We start from the raw sequence: 8,275 nt of genomic DNA, 5'->3' as shown, positions 1-8,275 counted from the left end.
GGGGCTGGGCAGAGGCCATGGCCTCTCCAGGCCATCATTGACCCAAAGCCTCACTGCGAAGCTTCCCCGCACAGCATGGCAAGAAGGACGTCCTCCAGCACCTGCTCTGCTACCAGAACTCAGAGAGGAGCAGGAAAACAGCCTGAGGCTGAAGACGGCCCAGCCCCAGGCTCTTCAGGCCCACCGCCCTGCCCCCTCCCCTACCCACGACGTAATCCATCTTCTGTGGAGGGGCTGGGACCACCTGCCTCCAGAGCCAAGGACACACAGTGGGGGCCGATGGCAAGGTCATCCATCCTAGAGGCCCCGACTTGCACCCGAGTACCAGGCCTGTCTCTGTAGCGAGTTGGTGCCTGGCCTGCCTGCTGGCCTTGGGAGGACAGGGGAGACGGAGGTGTGGAGATGGGGGAGGGGAGCTTCAGCAACTTCTAGTGTCAAAGGAAGGTTGGCACTAAGCCTTTTCTCTAAAAGCCTTCCAGGGCAGCACGGGCTGCATGCCCTTGGTGTTGCTGACCACCGCCCTCCAGTCCCGCTAGCGGTTCCGGATTTCCTGGTGATTCTTGTGTACGGCGACAAACCGCAGCTTCTTCAGCACGGAGGGCCAGGGCAGCATGTGCAGGTCCCACAGGTACTCCGGGGACAGCACCTTGGTGGGCTTGCGGAGCAGCAGGTACTTGTTCAGGTGGCTCTCGTCATGCCACACAGCCTCGATGTTGTTGGCCCGGTCGACCGCCATGGCTTCATGACAGGCCTTGGTGAGCCGGTGCACCTCCGCCACTGACCCCCCAAAGAAGGCCCCCATGTAGTAGAAGTCCCCCTGGTTGTGGGGGATGTAGGCCTTGGACTGGGGCCGGCGTTCGTAGGTGAAGGCATCGCGCTTGCTCGTGTAGAAGCCGGGGTGCAGGGTGCCGAAGAGCGGGGTCAGGATCTCCACGCCCACGTGGTCCTGGAACTTCATGTCCACGTCGGCACACACCAGATAATCCATCTCCTGCCGGGAGGGCTGCTCCAAGAACTGGCTGATCATCTGCATGCGGCGCATGGACACGTCCTGCCAGCGCGGGTAGCTGGGCGCGGGCAGCACCGCCAGCCGCCGCCCCGGCCCGAGCCCCACCTGGGGCACGTCTGCGGGCCGGTCGGTGAACACGTAGTAGGTGACACGGTAGCCCACCATGAAGTGCTGCTCTGCAGACTCCAGGAACAGCCTCAGGAAGGTGATGTACCTGCAAGGGAGGACGAGGGGTGGGGGAGGTGTGGCTGGGCCCGGAGTCGGAACCCACCCGGGTCCAGCGGAACCCACCCTCTCCTGCCAATCACCCTGCTCTGTCAGAGATGGGGACCACCAGCATCCCACAGTCCACAGCAGACCTGAGCCGGAGCCGGAGGCTTCCTATGGCCCCACCGTTCTGTGGCAAATGCCAGACTGAGCGACACACCTGGATCCTAAAGGTGTCTTTGCCACGCTGCTGGACACCTGGGGCTCCAGGACACCTGGCCATCATCCCTGGGGCTCCAGGACACCTAGCCATCATCCCTGGGACTCCAGGGCAGCTGTACAGCATCCCTAGGTCTGCATACTGTCTCCCCTCCTGTGGGCCTGTCCCTCAGCCCCATCTTAGGGAAGGAAGAGTCTCTACACCCAGCCCTTCCTTCACAGCATGAAGTAGCCTTCCAACAATGGCCTCAGTAAACCATTTCTAGGCCTCGGATCCTCAGGAAGCACAGGGAGAGGGACTCCAAAGGGCCGGCAGGCCAGGCAGATGGGCACTTGAGGAAGAAGGGGCAGACCCACCAGCGTTTGCTCACACCCGGGTCTTAGCTCCAAGAGCAAGAGCTGTAGCTCAGGAAGTTTCCATCTGCCTCATGGCCGGTCCTCCCTCAAGACTGCCAAGAGACTGGGCCTCTGCCACGGGACAGGGCTCTCCACTTGCTGCCCACGCTCACCCTTCGTACCCACACCGCACGGGCTCCTCAGTGAATCCTTCTCAGGGCACCAAGCGCAGCCACCGAGGCTTCAGCCCCAGCTGACAGCGGTGGGGTGGCCGGCCGCCTTCCCGCGGGCTCAGCACCTGCTGGTGTCTGCTGGGCCCACACCGGGTCCCAGGGAGACAGCGTGGCCAAACGTGGCAGCAGGGCTTTTGTGCTGGGTGCTGCTCTAGTCCCCGGCAGTGGGACCAGAGTGCTCATGCTGCATCTGTGCCCTTCTGAGACCCTCCTGCCAGCCACCACCGCCTCAAGTCCCAGCCGGTGAGGTGGTGGCAGCCTAGGGCTGACCTAGGGTCTTTCTGCACAATGATGCTGCTGCTCTGTGATGGGCACGAGCTTCCATCTCCACCCCAGGGCCCATTCCTGCACCCAGGCCTTTCTCCACAGCCTCCACAGGGCAGCTGGGCCTGAGGCAGCTTGCTCACTAGCTCCCACCCAGCTGGTCCCACCAGCACCCCTGGGGTCCACAGATGGACTGCCAAGCCCAGGGCCTGCAGTCGGATGGTCTGCTGACCGGCGCCTTAGCCCTGCCTGACATCCGAGTGTAAAGCAGGGGCCCCAGCTTGGCCGGCACCATGCTCCTGCTGCTCCCAGAGGAAGCCAGGCTCCTCCCTCCTCTCCGCTGCCTCCTCTAGCAGAGGGGGTGCAGCCACCCCTGGCTGAGGGGATAGAGGGAGGAGACCGGGCACCAGCTGTCAGGGGAAATGGCACTGGGCTTGACCAGCGGCTGAGCAATAGGGGCCCAGGAAGGTCACGGAGTGAAGGAACTTCTATCTCCCCCCACCCTCCACCATGGCCTGAACACAGGACAGATCTGGGTGTCCCCAGGCCTCCGCCCTCCACCCTGCGCCATCTCTTACTTTTTGACGGCAAACACAGATAATCCCACGGTGATGTTCTGAAGCCGGAACTGCTCATTCAAGATGTCAATGTTGAAGGTCCCCTCCCAGATGATGGGAGCCAGCCATGGCGTCAGGACAAGGACGTCTCTCCTACTGCACAGAGAAAGAGAGCCACACTCGGTGTGCAATGTGTGCCCACCGCCGTACCTGCCCTCTCCCCGGCTGCCTCCGTCCTCCCACAGGCAGACCTGGCTGTCACCAGGAGACCAACCAGAGGCAAATCAGACTCGAGGGGACCAGGCAGCAGCCATCCCCAAATGCCGGCCCTGCTGCCGCAGAAGGAGCTGAGATCTGCTGGCAAGGCTTGGAGTGGTCCTCACCCCACCCAAGCACCCCTTAGGGAACCCGTGACTCTGCCAGAAACTCAAGTCAAAGAAACAGAACAGATCCTCTGGGGTCCTCAGGTCAACCTCCAATACAAAAAGAAAAAAAAGAAATAACAGGAAACAGAACATTGAGCACTAATCCAGGAAAATCTAGAGCGTTTCTTTGTTGCTTTTTCCTGCCCTGTGGAGGCTTCAGGCATGGTAGCCAAGCCACAAGCCAGCCCAAAGAAACTGCCTGTGCATATCTTTGCCACAGACCCCTGCGCCCCTTGCAGCGACAGTCCATTTACTCACGCAGGCGTGAGAGCCATCGGCTGGGGATACACCATCCTGAAAACCAAAACACAAGTGTGCACAGGAGTCACTCGGGACCCTCGTCCCACGGGGCTGTGGGGTTGGGGAGCCGTCCTTCACCGGCTGTGAGGGCTACACCCCACATCACCCAGAGCAAGACCTGGTGGAGGGGCTGAGGCACGAGGCTTCTCTAATTTGTCTTTGCAATGTGGGAGAGGAACCAAGCACCCAAGGAACACAGGGCTGGTGGACCCACGCTGCAGGCTGGGAGGGGCCTAGTGGCTCCTATAACTCTGCGGGGGGGGGGGGGTGCTGAGCAGCAATCTCTGCCCCAAGGAACCATGAGATGCCCACACCAGCTCTCCTGGGCCTCAGACTGGTCTATGTCAGTTTCTGTGGCACCCAGAGCCCAAGCTCCCCGTGTCAGGGTGTCAGAGACCAGCCTCAATGGTGGCAGGAAACCCTGTCCATGCCAGGCCTGTGACACTGGGAGCAGCGGACCCCCAGACGAGGAGCCCACAGGGCAGAGCCTGCAGCAGCCACCATTTTCTTCCCGTGATGGCTCTGGGAGTAGGTAGTCCGCATGGAAAGGGCAGGGAAGCGCAGCGCAGGCTGCAGCAGGGATGAACCCTGATGACACAGGTGACAAAATCACGCCACTCACAAAAGGGCAAAACCTGCTGGTGCAGCGGCTCAGGCCTGAAATCACAGCTACTCAGGAGCCTGAGATCTGAGGATCGCAGTTCAAACACAGCCTGGCCAGGAAAGTCTGAGATGTTTATCTCTAGTTAGCCACCAAAAGCCAGACGTGGAGCTGTAGTTCAAGTGGTAGTGAGCTAGCCTTGAGTGAAAAAGCTAAGGGACAGTGCTTTAACCCCGAGTTCAAACCTCAGTACTGGCATACACATAAACTCAATGACACAGACACATACACACAAACAGACAAACACACAGACACGGATACAGACACAGACATATACAGACTCAGAGACAGACACACACACAGACACACACACACACACACACACACACACACACACAAAGTTTGAGTCCTAGTTACACCAGCCTGGGAGTATTCCTCTTTGAGTCAGGTGAACACAAAGGCACAATGCCTATGTGCATCTGATCAGATAAACTAATGTTTATCAAAATGAACTCCAGGAAATGGAAACAAGACGTTTATTTCTTCATTGCTGGTTTTGTTTTGTTTTTGTCTTGGTTATTCATTTATCTGTCTTTGGGAGGGAAAAGGGGGCATAGAAATGGAGGGACAAAGGATAAACAATTTCAGCAGTGGTACTCACTGGAAACTGCGTTGAAAATGAACTCTACAACTTGTGGGTAGGGACGGGAGGGAAAATCAGGGAGACAGAGAGGGAAGGGGTGACATTGCCAAAGTAAAATCTACTCATTATCTGACTTATGTAACTGTAACGCATCTTACATTACCTTTATAATAACCATTTTTAAAGTGTTAAAAAAGTTTTTGTTTTGTTTTGTTTTTGTCAGTTGTGGGGCTGGGTGCTCTCCCTCAGCTCTTCAGCTCAAGGCTAGCGCGCTAGCACTTCAGCCACAACACCACTTGCAGATTTTCTGGTGGTTTATTGGAGATAAGAGTCTCAGGGACTTTCCTGCCCAGGCTGGCTTTGAACCACAATCCTCAGATCTCAGGCTTCTGAGTAGCTAGGGTTACAGGTGTGAGCCTTGACCAGGCAAAAATGTTTTGTAATTTAACAAAAAGTCAGTTGAGTGCCGCTGGTTCAAGGAAGCAGACCTTGCATGTGCTGAGCGCGCGTGAGCTGAGCCCCGTGGTCTCGTTGACTGCAGGAGAGGAAGGCAGAGCAATGCAGGGGAAGTCCCACTGCCCAGATCAGGCCCGGTCGGGGGTGCCCAGCCCCCTCCCCACACACAGAACAGCTTTGGCTCGGCAGGGCTGAGAAGGCAAAGAGAAGCCCATGGATGTGGGAGACACAGAAAGGCAGCTGAGGACCTGGGGACCACCTGGTACAGGGGTGAGGCAGGAGGGTGGAAGGCAAAGCCATGCTCTCAAGAGGATCCTCAGATGGACGGCCCAGAGAGCCAGGGGAGCCCAGGGTCGGGGCTGGAGGTCAGATGGGAGCTGAGGACAAAGGGGGACAGGCAGGCAACGCTTTAGGGCAACTGAGGTGACAAAGGCTGCCGGATGGGACACACAGGTCAGGCTCCCAGCACAGGGCACACAGGCCCTCCTCCATCCCTCAGCCTCACTCACCTGGACTCAGCTCCCAGGCCTCCCTGTGCCTGTCTGCTGGGGGTCCAGAACCCATAGCTAAGAGAAGGAAGTGGGCAGAGACAGCTGCTCAGGATGCAGGCCTGCAGGGGTCTGCTGCCTGGGCCCAACCCTCTGCTCAGACTGGCCTTCCTCCCCTTCCCCAGGCCAACCACCCAGCCCAGAGCCCCCGACCAAGTGGAAGGAAAATGGGCATCACTGTGAGGGCCAAGGGCACAGGCCAGGACAGGTTGGACACACCATCTAGCCCAACTGAGGGTGGCAGCACCCTCATCCTGCTGGGATTGTGGTGTGGAAGGCAGCCTAGGGCCCCACCCGGCTCCGGCGGGCCACTGCCAATCCTAGCTTCTTACCTGAAGAAGACCACAGCAAGAGTCATCAGGAGAAGGGTTCCGGGGTGAAGCAAGTAGTGCTTCAGTTTTCCTGAAACACAGAATGGGAAGTTCAGCTGCTCCCCCGCCTTCCCTCACCCCTCCCGGCATCTATTTCCTTTGACTTCCTGTGAGGAACCTGCGCATGCTGGGCCCGCGCTGGTCACTGAGCTACGAAAGTCAGGAGTTTTCATGGTTAAGAGTTGGAATATTGGGGTTGGGGACGTGGCTCAGTTAGGAGAGTGCTAGGGAAGGAGCAAAAGCTTCAGGTACTGAGTTCAAGTCCCAGCCTAAGGAAAAAGAAAGGAAGAAAGGAAAGGATGAAGTCAGAGAAAAGAAGGAAGGAAGGAAGGAAGGAAGGGAGGGAGGGAGGGAGGGAGAGAAAGAGAAAGGGAGGGAGGGAGGAAGAGGAAGAGTTCAAATACCGCTAACAGGCCTTCTTGGAAAGGCTTACTGAACACCACACACACCACCACCTATTATTGGCTCAGGCCCCAAAATCAGTCCTTTCAACTCCCTGTACTACTAGTCTACCTTTACCTTACTGTTTCCTACTCCTCCAGCCATGAAACGAATAACTCCGACTAGCTTCTGGGAAACCAAGGAACCAGGCAGGGAACACCTGACCTCTCATTTGTGTATTTGGCCTGCACTGAGGTTGGAACCCAGGCCACATTCCGGCTCCCTGGCTTGCTCAGCCAGCACTGGAGCACTTGGGCCACACCCCCAGCCCTTATTTTTGCTGATTATTTTGGAGATGGCGTCTAATGGACTGATCTGCTGTGGGGAGCTCCAAACGGTGATTCTCAGATCTCATCCTCCTGAGTAGCTAGGATTGCAGGTGTGAGCCACTTCTACCCGGCCCTGCCTCTACTCTCCCCGGCCCCGCCTCTCCTCTCCCAGGCCCCGCCTCTCCTCTCCCAGGCCACAATCTCCTCTCCCAGGCCGCGCCTCTCCTCTCCCCGACCCCGCCTCTCCTCTCCCAGGCCCCGCCTCTCCTCTCACCGGCCCCGCCTCTCTTCTCCCAGGCCCATCCTCCCCTCTCCCCGGCCCCGCCTCTCCTCTGCCAGGCCCCTCCTCCCCTCTCCCATGCCCCGTCTCTCCTCTCCCAGGTCCCGCCTCTCCTCTCCCCGGCCCCGCCTCTCCTCTCCCAGGCCCCGCCTCTCCTCTCCCAGGCCCCGCCTCTCCTCTCCCAGGCCCCGCCTCTCCTCTCCCAGGCCCCACGTCTCCTCTCCCAGGCCCCGCCTCTCCTCTCCCAGGCCCCGCCTCTCATCTCCCAGGCCCCGCCTCTCCTCTCTCGGGTCCCGCCTCTCCTCTCCCGGACCCCGCCTCTCCTATCCCATGCCCCGCCACTCCTCTCCCATGCCCCGCCTCTCCTCTCCCCGGCCCCGCCTCTCCTCTCCCAGGCCCCGCCTCTCATCTCCCAGGCATCGCCTCTCCTCTCCCGGGCCCCGCCTCTCATCTCCCAGGCCCCGCCTCTCCTCTGCCCGGCCCCGCCTCTCATCTCCCAGGCCCCCCTCTCCTCTCCCAGGCCCCGCCTCTCCTCTCCCAGGCCCCGCCTCTCCTCTGCCCGGCCCCGCCTCTCCTCTCCCAGGCCCCGCCTTCCCTCTCCCCGGCCCCGCCTCTCGTCCCTGTCCTTGGCTCCACCGCACTCACCCGCCAGTGTCCACTGCTGGGGAACCATGGTTGCGGTCCCCTTCCGCCGCCCTCCCTCGAGGCCTTCAGGGCCGGATGAGCCCCAGGTTTGCGCCCACGGAGGAGACGGAGTCACCCTGGCCAGGACATTAGGAGCGCAGCGACCTCACCAACGGCCGCTCTCCAGGCTGGCCGGGAGCCCCGCCCAGGCCCCGCCCCGAAGCCCGGTGGCCGCCTCTGGGCCCCTGGCCTCTACCCCGGATGCCCGGCCCTGGACGGCGGCCTGGGCCTTTCCCTCCTGGGCGGAGGAGCCGAACAGACTCCCACCCTTCTCGGCCCCCAGCCCAGAGCAGAGGCACAGGGCCCCTCCTGCTCCCCTTGCCGCAGTCTCCGCCCACAAACCACCCGGCCACGCCCCTCCCGCCCTGAAGCCCCTCCTCCAATTCCCCACAGGAACCCTGACTGGCTGAGGTGACCAGGTGCCCCGCCCCT

General features: G+C 60.2%; 1 pseudogene; it reads right to left on the bottom strand.

The window, feature by feature from the left end:
* Nucleotides 1–532: 532 nt before the first annotated feature.
* On the bottom strand, nucleotides 533–7,832 carry LOC122108873 (annotated as a pseudogene).
* Between the last annotated feature and the right edge of the window lie 443 nt (nucleotides 7,833–8,275).

Source organism: Dipodomys spectabilis, unplaced genomic scaffold (assembly GCF_019054845.1).
Source record: "Dipodomys spectabilis isolate Male_0828 unplaced genomic scaffold, ASM1905484v1 ptg000067l, whole genome shotgun sequence".
Classification (NCBI taxonomy): Eukaryota; Metazoa; Chordata; class Mammalia; order Rodentia; family Heteromyidae; genus Dipodomys; species Dipodomys spectabilis.
Note: the sequence above shows the minus strand (reverse complement) of the source record. Positions and strands in the feature narration are given on the sequence as shown.